We start from the raw sequence: 18760 nt of genomic DNA on the forward strand, positions 1-18760 counted from the left end.
CAAATTTGTTACACGTAAAAGTTGATGAGTGAAAAAAGTTTACTGATGGAGGAAAGCAAACTGATTGGACGATAGCTAGAAGCTTCTGCAGGATATTTGTCTGGTTTTAAAATTTGGAACAACCTTAGCATTTTTCCATTTGTCAGGAAAATATGCTGATTGAAAACATTTGTTAATTATATCAACTAAGAATGAGAAGTTACTTTCTGGAAGTTTCTTGATGAGGATGTAGAAAATTCCATCATCGCCAGGAGCTTTCATATTTTTGAATTTTTTAATAATAGTTCTCACTTCTTCCAAATCAGTCTCCCAGGCATTTTCGAAAACGTTCTCTTGATTGAGAATATTTTCGAAGTCCTGAGTAACTTGATTTTCAATTGGACTAGTAAGTCCTAAATTAAAATTGTGCGCACTTTCAAACTGCACAGCATTTTTGAACTTTTACGCAATTAGTAATAATTTGTTTTCCTCTTTCAATGCCGGTATTGGCTTCTGAGGTTTTTTCAAGATTTTCGATAATTTCCAAAAGGGCTTAGAGCCAAAGTCAAATTGAAAAAAAATATTTTCAAAATTTTTGTTTCTTAAATCTGCAAAACGTTACCTGATTTCTTTCTGCAAATCCTGCCATATAATTTCCATAGCAGGATCACGAGTGCGTTGAAATTGCCTTCTCCTCACGTTTTTAAGACGGATCAAGATCATCGTCTATAATCACGGATTCAAATTTTGGAATTGCAATGCTCCTGGCTTCAACAATGGAATTTGTTAAAGTTTCAAGAGCATTGTCAATATCAAGTTGAGTTTCTAAAGAAATGTTAACATCAAGATTAGAGTCAACATACGTTTCATATATATTCCAGTCGGCTTGTAAATAATTGAAAGTGGAGCTGATAGGATTGAGAATCGCTTCATGGGATATTTGAAATGTAACAGGGACATGATCAGAATCAAAATCAGCATGAGTAACTAATTGGCTACAAAGATGACTAGAGTCGGTTAAGACCAAATCAATCGTAGATGGATTGCTAGAAGAGGAAAAACATGTAGGGCTTTCAGGGTATTGAATTGAGAAATTTCCTGAAGAGCACAATTCCAAAAATTGGACTAATGATTAACCCCATAATTAGAGCATATAAACTTGGTGGCATCTTTCTTCCCTGGACAGACGTCCTTGGCATGAGAAGAACCTCCACAAATCATGCATTTAGCGTCCATGCGTAAATTTTTTGTACCATGACCCCACTTTTGGCACCGACGGCACTGGGTGGGGTTCTGGTAATTTCCCCCAGGTTTCTGGAAATGTTCCCACGTCAAACGGACATCGAACATAAGTTTTGCTTTTTCTAAAGTTTTAATATTAGTTAGTTCTTTTTTGTTAAAGTGAAATAAATAATATTCTTGAGAAAGCCCTTTCCGAACAATGCTAGATTGGGTTCTCTTTTCATAATTATTTCTTGGACTGGGGAAAATCCAAGTAAATCATTTATTCCATTTTTGATCTCTTCAGGTGACTTATAATCACTTGAGAGACCTTTCAAGACAATTTTGAACAAACGTTTAGTTTTGTCGTCATAAGTAAAAAAAATGTGCTTCTTCTCTTCAAGATGTTTGAAAAGAAGTTCGCGATCTCTAAGAGTTTCCGGCAAAACGCGACAGTCTCCTTTCTTTGCGATTTGGAAGGAAACCTTGATTCCCCTAATGGAGTTCAAGATCTCCTGCCTAAATCCCCCAAATTCGGAACAACTGACCACGATAGGCGGCACTCTTTGCTTCCTCACTTGAATCAAAGAGCCTGGGCTAGAGGCTGCTTCGATTTGGTGTTCGGAAAATTTGTCTAGAGCATCGAATTGATTGCTCATTTCGAAACAATTATCATTATTATTCATTTCACCCTTGGAAGAAAGTTCGCATTCCGGAGAAACGTCCTTTCTTCCATTTTTGCCACGTTTAGTGACAGTTTTAAATCCCACGTTTTTGGAAGGAAGTTGTGAATTCAGAGATTCACCCTTCCTTTTGTTTGTTGTTGATATCATGTTTAGTTAATAAACGAAAGAAGACGTTGTGGTAGAGTATTCCTACAATAAAAGAAATAATGATTAAATCTTAAATTGTTTCCTACTTACTTGAGATTTGTGTGTCCCCTGAATTGACTTGATGACAAATAATAAAACAAACACGATTTGACAGTTCGTTTATGCAAAATATTCCAATAGGAATATGCGAAGTAAAACGAAACGGTGGAAAGTGAAATAACATAGTAGTCTGTCAGAGATGGATTCTGCAGACCCACACTCCAGGCGCCGAGTAGAGAGGATGGGAAAATGGAAGATAACGAATAAGTGTTGGTGAGACGATGACTAGGATGGAAGTGAGTGTGTGTTTCAGAGGGATGATTGTTGAATTGAATTCAACTACATTAGGGTGAGTGAAACGAGTATTTGTTGATATGAATGGTAGGTTTGGTAGATGTATGCGTGTGATTCGAGAATGTGTGGTTGGATGAAATCGATGACGAGGAGTAACGTTCATTCTTGTGACGATTGTAGCGACGAACGGACGTTTGTTCTTTTTCGTGTTTCGGTTCAAAATGGCGGATCAGCCGAATTCAAACGACGGGCAGGATGGAAAAAGTTACCACAGACGTTACCTTCGAGAGGTTTTTTACCACGACAGTGTCCAAGAAGGATTACCACCGCTAGCTTTTGCCAACGGGTCCAACGAAAAATCGAAGGCACGGGTCCAAACAAGGATCATAAAGGGATCAAAAGTAGAAAAAATAGTACTGAAAAGTACTGTTTTAGTAGCACTGAATAGTACCGTTTTTAATTTTAGAAAAGTACTGTTTTTGTAGCACTGAAAAGTACTGTTTTATTGCTTTAGGTAGTTTTTAAGAAAACTTCCAAGAGCAGAGAGAATTCGTGTACGCACAGCACGAAGGTACGATGCGCACTGACGATGCTAGTCATAGAACATACCATCACATAAACTCACATTATTAATCCTATTAATATCGAGCCTTTCGTTCATAAACATGACAAAACCTCATTTGAATATCACGTACAATTTTATCGTTTCCACCAAAATAGTCGCCCTTTTATGCTTTCTCAAAATCAATTAAAGTAATTAAAACCATCTCATTCATTTCCACACATCGTAGCTCATTTATTTCAGATACTTAATGGCATCATCATATAGCATAAACCATAAACTACTCCGCTAAATGTGTAGTTTTCGGTGATAAATCGCAATAAAACCCCATTCCTCTCCAACACCGCACTAGTACATCATTATCATCATCATCTTCCTGGGCTAGAAGAAAGGATTCGCGCTATGACTGCACCCATTCAGAACCGAACCGAACCGCACCGCACATAATTATATCAATTATGCTGAACATGATTAAATGATACATCATTTATATCCTTCTGCGCTAACAATCGAATGATTAATTCCACGTCATTTCGCCTCTTTACCCCGGGCAAAGAACGACTTCGACGACTCTTTTTGCCTCTTGCTTAAAAAAGACACTCTGCCCCTCCCTCCATTCTACATATGTGCACAACTCACAGCAATAGGAAATGAGCTGCTCAGAGCATCCTTCAGCACTGTCTGTCTATCTGCTCGTCGGGATAATCAGATTCATCCGCATATTTCTAAATCATCTCATCAAATCGTGCTCGGTGCTTGTCGCAATGGTCGTCGTCGTATGCATATGTGAACGTTTGTCCATCGCTACGAACGATTGGCAAATGGCTTTTGTGTGCGAGGATTCATGGAGCGATTTATAAAAATATTTCATTCCATTGTGTGGAAGCTGGCATGGATGGCTTGGGAAGCTGGCTGAAGGATGAAGGAAACCGACAATGGTGTTCTGCTCTAACTACTGTAGGAAACTGGAGGATACGTAACGTATGCAACAGTGAGCAAGAATGTCGGCAATCGGTCATCAGTCTATTGACAGTAGTGTGGAGATGAGTTCAGTCTGGGGTCGATTGTGGTGGTGGGAATTGGAGTGGCCTTGATGAAGTTATACCCGGTACTTTAAATAGGATGATCCTTCGGGAGGAAGGCCTCGTCCAAACAAACTGCTAAGAGTGCCACCCGGTATACAAATGAATGAATGGCATTATTTTAACAAAAAAAAATTAGAAGTGCTCATCAAACACTAAAATGAGAAGCATTTTAAATTGCAATGAGGAAGTAATGATATGAAGAAGAACAAAATATATGGATTTTGATGGTAATGAAATAACTACAGAATCACCTGCACAAGTAATGACAAATCTGTTGCTAACTTTTAAAAAATTATCATGGATTCATGCGATAAAAAACATATTCAATACAAAAGAAGAAAAATCCTAACGCAAATATACAATATGATTTGAATTCGCTCAACCGGACAGAGAAACATCCGTTCTGTCACGACACACGCTCCGCGCTTATTGCCCCCAGCACTATCTCTCGCTTGGAACAGAAAACCCGAGAAAAAAAAACAATCCCGATATGTGGAATCCAAATCGTCCATCCGACGGAATAAAAATGATTTCCACTTAATTTAATGATGTGGATCGATTTGGAATCCCATACATGATTCATTTTTTCATGTATGGTTTTTTTTCCGACACAGTTTTTATCGGCGAAATTTTTGCTCATTTCCCACTAACGACCTGCTCATTTATCTATCGGTGTCGTTCGTCGAAAAACCAGTCGCTCGGGATGAATCGGTTTATTGAAACTGATCGGGCTTCATCAATCGTCTGTCATCGGTTCAAATTCTCGCTTAATATCTACTGAAATGATGGGTGATGAGTTTAATAGACCGTTAATGAGGCGTCATTTGCACCGATTGTGACGATGATGATGTGAATCGAATTTCTGCTCAACATTGAAGTTCAACAGCCATGTGTGCGGCGCCATTTTCACAGCAGCTAAGGGCCCTCCATGATCCATTCGTGCGCATGAAGAGAGTGATAAACCGGATTTGTCAGCTTGACTTGGATCAACCAATGGTGAACGAGCAAGATAACTTGAGCAAGCCTCACTCCATTTTTATGTGGGGCTTATCGCGATGGCTATGCTTGTGCAATGGTAGTCGTCATCGGCACCAGGGTGGATCCATACAGTTTTATGCTTGAAATTTTGACCTAGAACCCAACATTGTTGAACTGTAGCCCAAACCACACTATGCATTTTCAGTTGCATGAGCATGATTGACCGCCCGCACTCCGTTATTGCAAGAACAGCTCTGCCCATAACTGCATATTTGTAACATTCGACAAAAGTAGGCATTGAGTAAATGGAGTACCAAGCGTGCATTTTATGGCAGTATGGAAGGAAACTTAAATTTATGAAAATTACCAGGAACTCAAAAGTACTTATTTAAGGGTGATATTTTGTACAACTCATATCGCATACTAGGTGCATTGTCAGAAAATAATTCTGATAGAAATTTCATTGTTTTTACATTACGAGGCTCATTTATAATCTCAATGTGACTGTTATGCGGTTATAATTACCAATGTGACAAAACAACTTGGTATTTGTTTCGAATTTTCTTGAACAATCTCACAGATTTCAGTAAGTTGATCGAAAGTATTTATCATTTGATGACTCTACATGGTATTAACTCCATTTTGTCAAAAATGTCGAATGTGACTGTTATGCAGTTATGGGCAGAGCTGTACTTATACAAGGAACTAACAGACGCTATTCAGGATCAGTAGCATTTTCAATGTTTAAGGTTCTATTAGAATCGGTCATTTAATTAAAACAGTACATTTCTTCCAAACTAAAAAAATCTAGGAAAATAAAAACGTTCGTTTCTTTATTTTGTCAATGATGATAAACGGACGTTTTAGTTTTTCTTGATTTGTTGATCAATCGGAAGGAAACTTCCTTTTTTTTATAAATGATTAATTCGAGGCTAGTACACAACACTGAAGACGGCTTTACAGTTGAGGTGGAAATATGCGTATCTGTCAAAGGATACAAACTCTAGTGGAATTACATGGTATACTACTAAATTCGGTTTTTCATTTACTTTACTGATCAATTCTTACTAGAACCCTAAGTACGGGTTCTCTTATTATTATAACAAACAATAACGACGCCAGCTGCGTCCGAATACAGATCAATTTGGGGATGGAAGGGAAGTGTTGCTTTATGGAAGTCGAGGAGTCCTCTGCACTTCCACAAGAAAACACTGGGAGTTTAAATATGGGAAAGGATTCGTTTTGGTGAACGATAAAAATATAATTTAAAATGAATACGTGAGCATATTTACACGGATGACCGATACCGCTACTGCGGTTGTTGCGAGTGTCTGTCTCGGGGAGAATGAGAACCTCGATCAGCCCCGGATAGCTCAAGGAATTCGCACAAAACTAAATCAAATCTCACAGAAAAAGTTTATCTTACAAACATTTTATTGGACGATAATCGGCACATCGTTACTCGCCCCCATTAATGTACCCCAGCTTCTGATTTTCGCTTTCTTTCTTAAATCTAGTCATAATTTTTTTCTTGTGTACTCACTCTTGGTGCATCCATTCTTATGTCGCCACGCTGCACAGTGCGTTGAATGTATAGAGATGCGGGACAAAAATCAAAACTGAAAGATCCAGCCATTTGAGAACCTTGGTTCTTCCACACCAAAGTTGTTTCTGGTCAAAAGAGCTACAATTTGCATAAATGACATATAATAGACACATAATCACAAAACTGTCCCAAACGCCAATTTGATTGTTTTCCAAGAAAAAGCTTGCAATTTGTAGTCTAATTGCTCAAAGTGATGCAAGAAGTTATTTGCAAATTTGTCTCTTCTTATTCGTAATCGCAAAGTGACTTATATGCCTTTATGCAAAATAAATATTATTTTTTCTTTTTTTTTTAGTTTTCAATGACAAATTTGAATAAAATCTTGGAAACTTCATTTAAAATATATTATTTTAAGTATAAACTTGCTCTGGTGTAACGTCTAGTTGAGCCGAGACCACATAGCGTTGCAATATTTTCGGATTTTTTTTCTCACAAAACTCATTTCCATACTTGTACTGGTTAAGGAGTATACCGACAAATAGTCGAAAATCTCGAAGAGTTGCAGCTGTTTCTTTCAGACCTCTTAGAGGACACTCTAAGAAACACGTCTGTGCGTGATTTAGGGTGGAACTCGGTGGAACTTTTTTTGAATCGATATTCAAAGTTACATATTAGTATGTCTCACCTTTCTGGGTCGTATGTCGCTCAACTGTGCGAGGTTGATCGGAAACAAATATTTCAACTCTCGCTTCCTGTAATCCATTCGGTGGTTTTGCCCGCTTCACGAGCTAAAGCATCAAAGAGGAATTTTGAAGTTGGTCTTATTGACGATAATTCTCCCGCTCGCCTTATCTCGGCGGTAGTATGACTTGCTCCTACTCTGGGACCTTGTCGGCAGGTTCCGGAGACTCTTCCCAGTCTTGTTTCGAAAGATGTTCTGCTGGCCGATGGATACCTTACTGACCAAATCCGATTTCGGAGGCTTGATGCCGCAACTTTCTGGGTCGAATATCGCTTACCTGTGCGAAACAGATCGAAATCAGATGATCCGGCTCTCTTGGCTCTACTAGGTTCTGAATTGCTGCTGCTTACCGTTTTCCGTCTGATGGTTCCGACCGTCGGCACGTGCTGTATGAGCAAAGTGGAATTCGAGGTTAGTCTTGCCGACGATAAGCCATCCGTTTGTCTTATCTCCGCGGTAGTTTCACTTCTAAGGTAGCAAGAACTAACCAGCGGATCCCGACGGTTTTGCCCATGCTTGTTGGCTCCGGAAAAACTGACCGACACTATCCGATTTTCACTAATTAAGGTGAAGATGAATCGAAGCCAAAGTTCAAATTTTCAAGAGCACGGATCTGGAGAACCAAACTTCCGTTTGAGCTGAAAACTTAATCGATTGGCCACTAGCTGGTGGTGACCAATCGATTAAGTTTTCAGCTCGAACGGAAGTTTGGTTCTCCAGATCCGTGCTCTTGAAAATTTGAACTTTGGCTTCGATTCATCTTCACCTTAAAACAGCCGAACACACACGTGACTTACATCGACCGAATCTTTTCCAATGGATCATTGAAGGTAGTTTTTTGTCAGTGCTCACCGTATCAAAACAAAGGCGCCACTGTATATGGGATTTAACATTGTGACAGCATTGCTGTTCTGTCAAACACACAAGGCTACGGTGGCGCTTGGTTTTGGTTATTTTAATGATCCATTGTGTTGATCGCGAACAATGATCATTCCCTCTCCGTATGATGGTAGTTGTTCTTGTGGTGACTTTCTTTTCAGCTTTCTAATGCTTCTTATTTATGCTTTCTTATTTACCTACATTTCAAACTTTGAGGTGGGCGATAACTGAATAATACTAACATAAGCAACATTAACGTAACACTGTTACTACGCGAACCGGACACGATCCTGATTTCGCTCCGCAAGAGCATACAACAGATTCTACGAATTAAACACTACTGACCTTGGGCTCTACATCTCCAGTTGCGAGTCAATAGGGTAAACAATATATTTTGGACTTCTATATGTATTGGCCATTCTGAGCCATTTTCCAACAAATGTCCCCGTTTAAATCAAAAGATCAACTCAATTTGCAAATCAGTTGTAAAGATATGACTGTTTAACGCTCGCATCAACCGTTTGTACATACACACTACAAAAATGTCACGTGATTTACGTCTTTTGGGATGAACATAAAAGAAGCGAGCCGTGTCGAATTATAAATACGTCAGTGTTCGATTCGGGAAATATCGATCACAGTTCCATCGTTTTCGTGTCCTTTTTTACAGCGTCTGTTCCCCATGTAAGGGGCGGCTGATCATCGTCCGAGTGCCAGAGAAGGACTCTAAGCTAAACTGTGCACTATGGTCCTCCAAACATTTAAAATGAATGGTCCTCCGGAAATCTATGGGGTTGGTGCAAGCCAGCCTTAAAAAGAATCAACCAACGAAACGAGAGAATAGGAACCGGGACAATCGGCGAAGACCACAGCGACGTAAAAGGACTAGCGATTGGAAGCTCTGAACTTCATTGGGAGCACACGCATAGACGCCGACGTGCTGAAGGACCGTGGATTCAGCGTTGTAGCGTTGCAGGAAGTGTGTTGGAAGGGATCAATGGTGCAAACGTTTAGAGGTAACCATACCATCACACGAGCTGGGAACAGCTCTGCGAATGTGAGAGAATGTGCAAGTTGAGGATCAAAGGCCGGTTCTTCAAATTCAGCATACTAAGTGTGCACATCCTGGATAAAAACGTACCATTCAGTGAATGGAATAAACCATTAATGTACAATATAACGTATTGGATACAATACAGCGTATTGTAATTGAATGTCGAAGCAACATTATTCTTTTTTGAATATACAACTCAAAAACAATATAATATATTGTAACACTGTATTGTTTTTTATTGGTTTTATACCTTACAATTTTGGTCAAATTCCTATTTTCGCATAAAACAACTGTTGCTTTTTTCTGTGTACCTTGTCTGAAAGAAGTAAACAAAACAAGTTCAGAAAGCAAGAAATGTTGGGTGAAAAATATTCAAAAAGTAAAAATAAGTAGTTTTGTAGAAGTCACTTGATACTAGCTGTAACGACGAATGCAACAATGATAAATATCTTTACTTCTATAGGAGTTAAATTATTTTACTACTGTTGGCACTATGATGGGGGACAATCCATTCAAAATACATATTCTATGCTTTTCACCACTCATTGAAATACAGTTCGTTGAATTGTTTTTGTATTGTACAACAATACACGAATTGCTAATCAAGACAATACATAAACAATATATCGTATTGTATTTTCAAAATGTATGTATGAGAAAATATCTATATTTGTATTGTTACGATGGCAAAACATATACAATACAGTGAACTGTTCAAAACAATATATTGTACTGTAATTGTACTGTCATTTTACAATATAGTGTATTGTTTTTCCAATATATTGAATGGTACTGTTTCAATACGTTATATTTGTGCTTATTCTGCGCGGCGTGTGAGGTGAGACGAGTCGAATGAAGGGCCAATTGTCGCATCGCTCCCATTTGATTAACATTAGTCGTCTCACGTCACCCGAGGTGAGAGCGGCTCGTCTCGACTCACACGCCGCGCAGAATAAGCACAATTGTTTTTGTATTGTATTTTTTATCCGGGATGCACAGCTCTCACTCCGGAATCACCGTCGATGATAAAAACGGTTTTAAGCGCAGTTCGAACGCGTGTACGACAGCTGTCCAAGCCATGACGTCAAAATCATCATAAGAGATCTAATTACTCAGGTTGGCCAGGAGGAGGAGTTCAGACCGACTATTGGAAAGTTCAGCGGCCACCGGCTGACAAACGAAAATGGCTTACGACTAATTGATTTAGCCGCTTCCAGAAATATGACCATTTGTAGCACCTACTTCCAGCACAGCCTTCCATACCGATGCACCTGGAGATCACCACAGCAGACTGCATCACTAATCGACCACCTTCTGATTGATGGACGGCGCTAACATTGACTCTAACCACTATCTGGGGATGGTTGAACTGCGCTCAAAACTCATCGTCGTTAACAACATACGGTACCGACGACCGTCCCGGTATGACCTAGAACGGCTTAAGCAATCAGCATTCCAAATGCGGCCTACAAAATATTATACCAGATCATCTTCCGTCGTCTGTCACCTGCAGTAAACCAGTTTGTGGGAAGTTATCAAGCCGGCTTCGTGGACGGCCAATCGACAACGGACTAGATCTGTACTGTACGACAAATCCTCCAAAAATATTGTGAATACCAAGACTCAACGCATCACATTTTCATCGATTTCAAGGCGGCATACGAAAGTGCGGTTTATGGACCAAAGGTCGAAAGACAAAACGTCGAAAGGACAAAAGGACGAAAGACAGAAGGTCGAAAATGATTTGCATGGTGGAAAATTTTTCCTTCTTTGAAAATAGATTTTCGTCCTTTAGTCCCTCCTTTTTTGTTCTTCGACCTTTTGTCTTTCGACCTTCTGTTCTTTCGACCTTTTGTCTTTCGACTATTTGTCATAGATTCAACCGAACATTTGAAAAGGTGGCAGACCTGTACACCCGCCTGAAACGCGAGGCAGCAAAAGTTGGACTGGTGGTGAATGCGGCCAAGACAAAGTACAAGCTAGCTGGTGGGGCCGAGCGCGACAGGGCTCGCCTAGGTAGCAGTGTTACGATAGACGGGGATACTCTCGAGGTGGTCGACGAGTTCGTCTACCTAGAATCCTTGTTGACGGCTGACAACAACGTTAGTCGGGAAATACGAAGGCGCATCATTAGCGGAAGTCGTGCCAACTATGGGCTCCAGAAGAAACTGCGGTCAAGAAAGATCCACCCCGAACCAAATGCACGATGTACAAAACGCTCATAAGAATGGTAGTTCTCTATGAGCATGAGACGTGGACTTTGCTCGAGGAGCACTTGCAAGCTCTTGGAGTTTTCGAACGCCGAGTGCTTAGGACGATCCTTGGCAGTGTGCAGGAGAATGGCGTGTGGCTGCGAAGGATGAACCACGAGCTCGCCCAACTCTACGGCGAACCCAGTATCCAGAAGGTGGCCAAAGCTGGAACGATACGATGGGCAGGGCATGTTGCAAGAATGCCGGACAGCAACCCTGCAAAGATGGTGTTCGCTTCGGATCCGGTTGGTACAAGAAAGCGTGGAGCGCAGCGAGCAAGGTGGGCGGATCAAGTGCGTATCGATTTGGCGAGCGTTGGGCAGAACCGAGGATGGAGAGATGCGGCCACGAACCGAGTATTGTGGCGTGAAATTGTTGATTCAGTGTTATCTGTGTAGATGTTAACTAAATAAATGAATGAGGGGGGGCAAGCGTCTTGAAGGTAAATTTTTAAGTTATAAAAAATTGCCTTCAGTGAAGTCACCATAACTTCCGTAATTTCGAACCAATTTTGAAACTTTCAGCACCTTTATCTTAAAAATAAAATTTATGAAAACTTTGTAGAATATCAAATTTGTGTAAAATCAAAACTAGCTTCAATATAAAGTAGTTTACTCCAAATGTTTCCTCATTTTACTAAAATAATATCTTTGTTTGACCATAACCTTAATTTTTGCCAGTTAAACAATATTTTTAAAGCTGAAACTGGTTTCCCTCATTTGTTAAACGTTTGAAAAGGACTTATCAACAATTTTTAAATAAATTTGAAACAATAAAACTTTTTGTTCATGTTAAAAAATATATACACTATTCAACTTGTAATTAAAACAAAATGCTTTATAAACACAAGTTTTATAGGAAAAATGTAATTTTTGGCGAAAAAAACATAAATAACCCAAAGAAATTCGAATTTTTCTTTAAAAAATTATGTTTTGGATAGTTTTTGTTGCAAAACTAAGCCAAAACCATTTTTTAGAAAAATGTGTTGTATGAACAGGATGGTAACAACTATTTTTTGTTGCAAAAACAAGACAGTCGAAGTTCGTTATAATGACCACTTTTATAGCGACAAAAGCTCTCTATAACGACATTTTTCGGTCTCTTGAAAAAGATTTCAATGTTATCACTATTCTCTATAATTAGGGAGGTCTGTAGCCTTGAGGTTACGCTTCCGCTTCATAAGCGGAAGGTCATGGGTTCGATTCCCAGCCCCTCCACAAAAATCCGTCCAGCCACCAGAAGACGCCTCACGGAGCACATCCATCCTCCGTCAGTATCACATGGTGACTGAGACAAACTGACCCTCTTCGCAGGCAGCAAGCCTCACTAATAGCAGAGCTCTCTCCTACCTGCTCGGTGTGAGAGTAAAAGAGTAGGAGAAAGTGAAACTAGATGTAAATATTGATAAGTTGAAAATAGATCTGTATCGATAAAGCACCTACAGATCAACTGAGTCCGGCACAGTAGTGGCCACGAGCACGGAGTACCTAAAAAAAATAATAAAAAATAAAAAAAAAATAATAAAATATAAAAAAAACTATTCTCTATAACGACATTTCTCTATTACGACGGTCCCCTGCCATGTCGTTATAATAAGCTTCGACTGTACTAATATTTGAAATAGGTTGAGTATTTATGAAGTTATGGTCAAACAAGTATGAATTTTCCAGTAAAATGAAGAAAAATTTCGAGAAAACTACTTTTAACAAAGACTTGTTTCGATTTAAGACAATTTTTAACAACTACCGAAAAGCTAAACATTACATATAATTTGCAATTGGATTAGATGGACAAATTGATGTGAAGATTTGCGAAAAAGTTACACGTCTTCTCAGTGAGAATCGAACTCACGACTCCCCGATCTCTAGTTGGGGCGCGTTAACCACTACGCCATGAGAGGACTCATGAACGCAGAAGTTAACCTGAATTCGATTTCAGCTCAATAATCACGTGGTCCTCTTTCGCAAAGTGCACCTCTTTCGGAAGAATTAGATGCCCATCCAAACACAACGCTTTCTATATATATCCAATGCCTAGCCCGAGAGCGCATTGTTTTTTAGATATAGGAATAGCACACTACACTAGCCAGCAACTGCGCTGGCTGAGGTTTCTATTGTGTGGGCTTCCAATGGGTCGCGACGTTCTCAAACGACCGGTTACGGAACATGAGTCCGTTGCTCGATAAATACTTGTTTTAATTATGAATCGTGGTTTACGGCCAACCAGCCGAGTGGAAGTTTAACAACTACCGATGTATGTTTAGCTTTTCGGTAGTTGTTAAACTTCCACTCGGCTGGTTGGCCGTAAACCACGATTCATAATTAAAACAAGTACAATTTTTAAGTTCTACAAAGTTTTCATAAATTTAATTTTGAAAATAATGATGCTAAAAGTTTTAAAATTGGAAATAACCGAAGTCACCATGACTTCACTGAAGGCCATTTTTTATAACTTGAAAATTCACCGTTAAGACGCATGCGCCACTCCTAAATAGTTAATAGGATAAGAGATAGAACTTAAGTAGAGTATATACTATTAAGTTTTCATTCTGTGTGACCTGTAGTCAAAGACGGTGAATAAATAAATAAATAAATCTTAATATTTTTGGCTCAAACTTTGAGGTTTCTCTTCTAATATGATTTGAACTCATAAGAGCACATGAATTTTTGGTTTTGAGAAATTTTGGAAAACAATCCGTGGGTGTGTCTATGCGCAAAAAATCGCTAAAAGGTAACGTTAAATTGAAAATTCTACAGGCTATTTTTACATTTTTTTACGTTCATATTATTCTCAGTGTATGAGAAAATCAGAATAGGCCCTTTGCAAATCAATGCACTTATGACTTGACACATATACATCATCCTCTGATTGCCTGTAGAACAACAGGAGTGTTGCCAAAATAGTTAACCTATTGAAAGACGTATATTTTATATGTTTCTCAGTATATTGAAGATTATGCACTACAATCTTCAAATAAGAAAGTATTAAAAGGCTCAATTGTTACCAATGCATGCTTTGTTGCCTAATTGCAATAAATTAATTGGTCATGTTCGTTTTTTTTTTTCTGTCAATTTAAATCGCGAATAATAGATACACCGCAATTGAATACGGTTTTCAGGCAACCTTGTCCCGTAATAAAAAGTGATTGCCGAGGAAATCAAAGTGCATTAATTTTAATTTGTGATTTAAAGCTTAAAAATTAAGTATTTTCAAGTGCTTTATATACAAATCAAAAGTTCAATAGTGCATTAAGTGATCGGTGTGTAGCTTTTGTGAAAAAAATGGCATTGGAGCGGAGAATTGGACCTTTTAAAGTGGTGAGTTTTTGTAAGCTGTTCTTGTGTTGTTTTATTCGGCAGCTCACGAATGACGATAATTTCGTAAGCATTTGTTTCATTTAATGATAAAACCCATGTTATATAATATTTTTGTGAAAGATGTGATTTACATGGAAGATTATAGTTCAAGGAATATGTTGAGTACACTGAAGTTAACTCTTGTTCCGTAGATAAATTTAAACAATGACGATAAGTTAGTGCTGCCGAAAATACCCTCAGGGTGCCGAAGCCATCATTTACCCTATTACGGTTCTTTTGAAAATGTTCCGTTCTGCGGTAGCCGCCAAGTTCTACCGCCCCAGACAACCATAAATCGCATGAAAGTTCACGTTACAACTCGTTTATTCATACTAATTACATCAAACCCGCAAAACACCGTGGATAAACTCGTCAGATTGATGACCTTCCTCGCATAAAACACTTCTTTTCTGAGTTCACTTGTACATTTTGTTTCGTCTCGTACACTCGTACAAACAAAATCGGATCACTGCGTAACAGCTGTCAAATTAACATTTGTTATCATAAGTTAAGTCGGATAAGATCACAGGTTAGTTCGGTAGAAAATTTATGCACTCGCATTGTATGTTATTATTCATCACATAATGTATGCACGCATATCGCCTCCACTTTTGTACGTAGAAGGCCTTTTCGCGACATCTTATAAGTGAAATGTTGCACATACAAAGCCTCCAGGTGATTTCGTTATACGTACATTTTGGTTGTCTGGGGCAGTTGTCAAAGTTCTACCGCAGGCTTGAAAATCATTGAATCATTGTCTCCACACGGGTAGAAATCAGAATCCAAAAACAAGATTATGACTCATGATATCATGATTCCAGCGTGTTTCGTCTTATGAAAATACACCATGATTTGGACTCATGATATCATGAGTCAGATTGCCGTAACGCAACACATGCGTTAGGTTTTTGTAGCTGATTGCTCGGAATCATGATTCAAATGCCAAAAATGCTGAGTCGCGCATCCGTTTATGATCGACAAAATAAAAAAAAAAGTTAAAAAAGCATACATCGAGACTTGAGCCAGGAACCTTCCGATCGTGAGCCATGTACTCTACCACTCAACCGCTTCGTCATCTTGAATTCTTAGTGATCGATACGAATGAGATGATGCAAAGTGCACCGCTTACTGTTTTCACACTGGATGTTACGCTTATGAGGAATCATGATTATGACTCCAGGAACCATGATTTGTGATCCTGATATTATGACCTAACCAATTTATGAATTTCATGATTTGTAAATCATGGTGTGGGGATCAGATTTTTATCCGTGCATGCCGTCTAATCAAAGTAGGCTAGTAGAGTCCACATCATTGAAAAACAAAAGAAAACAACAGTCATTAGCGTGGTTTCCAAGGTATCATCGCATCCGATCGATGATGCTTTGTAAAAATCAGTAATGTGACAGCTGCGGTAGCTTTCTGTTCAACCGTAGAACGTATAGGGTTGTCGCAAAATCTCAATTAATCGATTAGTTGGTAATCGATTACAGTCCAAGAATATCGATTATCGATAACGATTAATCGACTAGTATTTTTCGATTAATCGAATTAATCGACATTTTTTCTGTAAATATGAGTTCTTACTGCTATAAGGTACACCGGAGTAGGCTAAATCGGGTGGGGCAAAATGAAATACTAAGTTTTAAACATGATGACAATAAGTGTTAGCAGGTTTTTCGTTCCTTAAAGTTGGTTTCATTTGTTAGCACAATGTTTCTGTATTAAACTTTCAACTTGCCCGAAATTTAATTGAAAAACAGTTTTAAAAATAGCTCCTAATAGATAAATTCTTGTGAATTCGGATAAACATGCACGATAAAATTATTTTAAAATTGAATAGAATTTATCCAATTTTCGAAGCATGAAGCTGAGGTTCATGGCTTAGTAAATTGTTTCTTGAATTTATTTTTTTTAAATCAAGATGAATTTAAGTATGTTATTAGTATACTATTTAGTATATTAGTATTTCGTTGAACCAATGGCCTACACTTATAATTCTAAAGCTTATCCTTTCCTTTCCCATTGTTCATGATTTCCATTATGGAAATGAAAAAAAAAACAGAGCTGACCCATTTATGCAGAACATACATAGTTTTGTAGAAAATTTCTGTTTTGCTTCCCTTACTCCTGGAGAATAATTAGATCGAACTTCCATTGAAATTTGTGATATTTTTATTCATTGTAAATTGTAGGGAATAACTTAAACAATTTGTAAAACAATTCGTATTTATCAGAACCACTAAAAATGTTTACGGAATTTTTACAAAATTCTAAGGATATTTTGAAATGAGTTTCTACACGATTTTCGAATGAACTTTTAATTCGTTTTCTAAGAAATTTTAATATCTAATATCTTAATACCGATTTTCAGTTTTCTCAGGTAAGCTCTGTTTAGGTTACTTCAGAGTTTTCTACCTTCTGAATATTTGTTTCACAATTCTGCAAGGAGGAGAACGGTAAAAATAAATGGAATTTTTACAATTAATCTATGCGTTTGCTTTTTTTTTACATTATAACCTAGCTATCCCGGCATACTGCACGTTTATGGGCGTTTATTCTATAAATTATAACAAACAATTTCCTAACGTTATCTATAAAGTTTATGGAATTTCCCCTCGCTTGCGTCTGAGTTCTGGACAAATGCATCAGTAAAAAAAAATCAAATCCGTTGACCCGCTCTCATCTCAACTCTTGACTAGGACTGGTATACTGCCCAGAACTGCATATTTGTTACTTTCGACATTTTTGACAATTTCGAGTTAATACCGTGGAGAGTCATCAAACGATAAACACTTACGATCAACTTACTGAAATCTGTGAGATTGTTCTAGAAAATTCGATAAAAAATACCAATTTGTTTGCCAGTTGTAATCGCATAACAGTCACATTGAGATTATACATGAGCCTCGTAATGCTGTAGCAATGAAATTTTTATCAGAATTATTTTTTGACTACTCTCTCAATATGCAATATTGTCTATACAAAATGTCAATCTCAAGTAAGCACTTTTGAGTTCATGGTAATTAAAAAAAAAACTTTCTTCCCATACTACCATGAAATTCACACTTGGTGTTCCATTTATTTAATGCCTACTTTTGTCGAATGTTACAAATATGCAGTTATGGGCAGTTAAGACTGGAACTTCTAAATTCTTTCCTGAAAAAAGACACCAAACTGGAACCAGGAAAAAAAAACAATAAGAAACCAAACAAAAGTTAAGAAAACAAAGAGAAGCTTAGCAGGATATAGGGGATATAATATCGATGTATAAGAAGAAGAAGAAGAAGAAGAAGAAGAAGAAGAAGAAGAAGAAGAAGAAGAGATCGATTAACCATAAAACCTGATCAGAAATTTCTATGAAGTTTTTTTTTAGCTTATTTTTATTACTTTCTCGCGACATTACCATAAGTGTTACTTTTCGTATTACTGTATGCATTATGTCATGATTTTCGCTAGGAATTTCATCTGAATATAATCAAAATTTCCCAGTCTATTTTCTAAGTTTATCACCAGAGAAATGTCAAGGATGTTTTTCAGAAATTATTAGTATATTTAGTACTATACCATTTAATTCCACTAGCGTTTGTACCCTTTGACAGATACGCGTATTTCGACCTCAACTGTAAGGCCGTGTTCAGTGTCATGTACTAGACTCGACTTGGCTTTCTCCAGTTATTTCTCCTGGATTTTCTTCAAAAATTTCCACCAGATTGTTTCCTGGAATTCCTGGAGAATTTCTACAAGAAATCCGAGGAAAAGTTTTTATTAAATGCCCTGGTTGAAATCGCTGAAGAAATCTCTAAGTAACGTCTGGAGGAATTTCTGAAGGAATTCTCGCTGGAATCTTAATAGGATTTTTTGGGGTAATCCCTTGAACAGTTCCTTGAAAAATCAGGTGGAATCTGTGGACGACTCCTGGTGAAATTCTTGGATCATT

The sequence above is a fragment of the Aedes aegypti genome, chromosome 1 (genome assembly GCF_002204515.2).
Source record: "Aedes aegypti strain LVP_AGWG chromosome 1, AaegL5.0 Primary Assembly, whole genome shotgun sequence".
Taxonomy (NCBI): domain Eukaryota; kingdom Metazoa; phylum Arthropoda; class Insecta; order Diptera; family Culicidae; genus Aedes; species Aedes aegypti.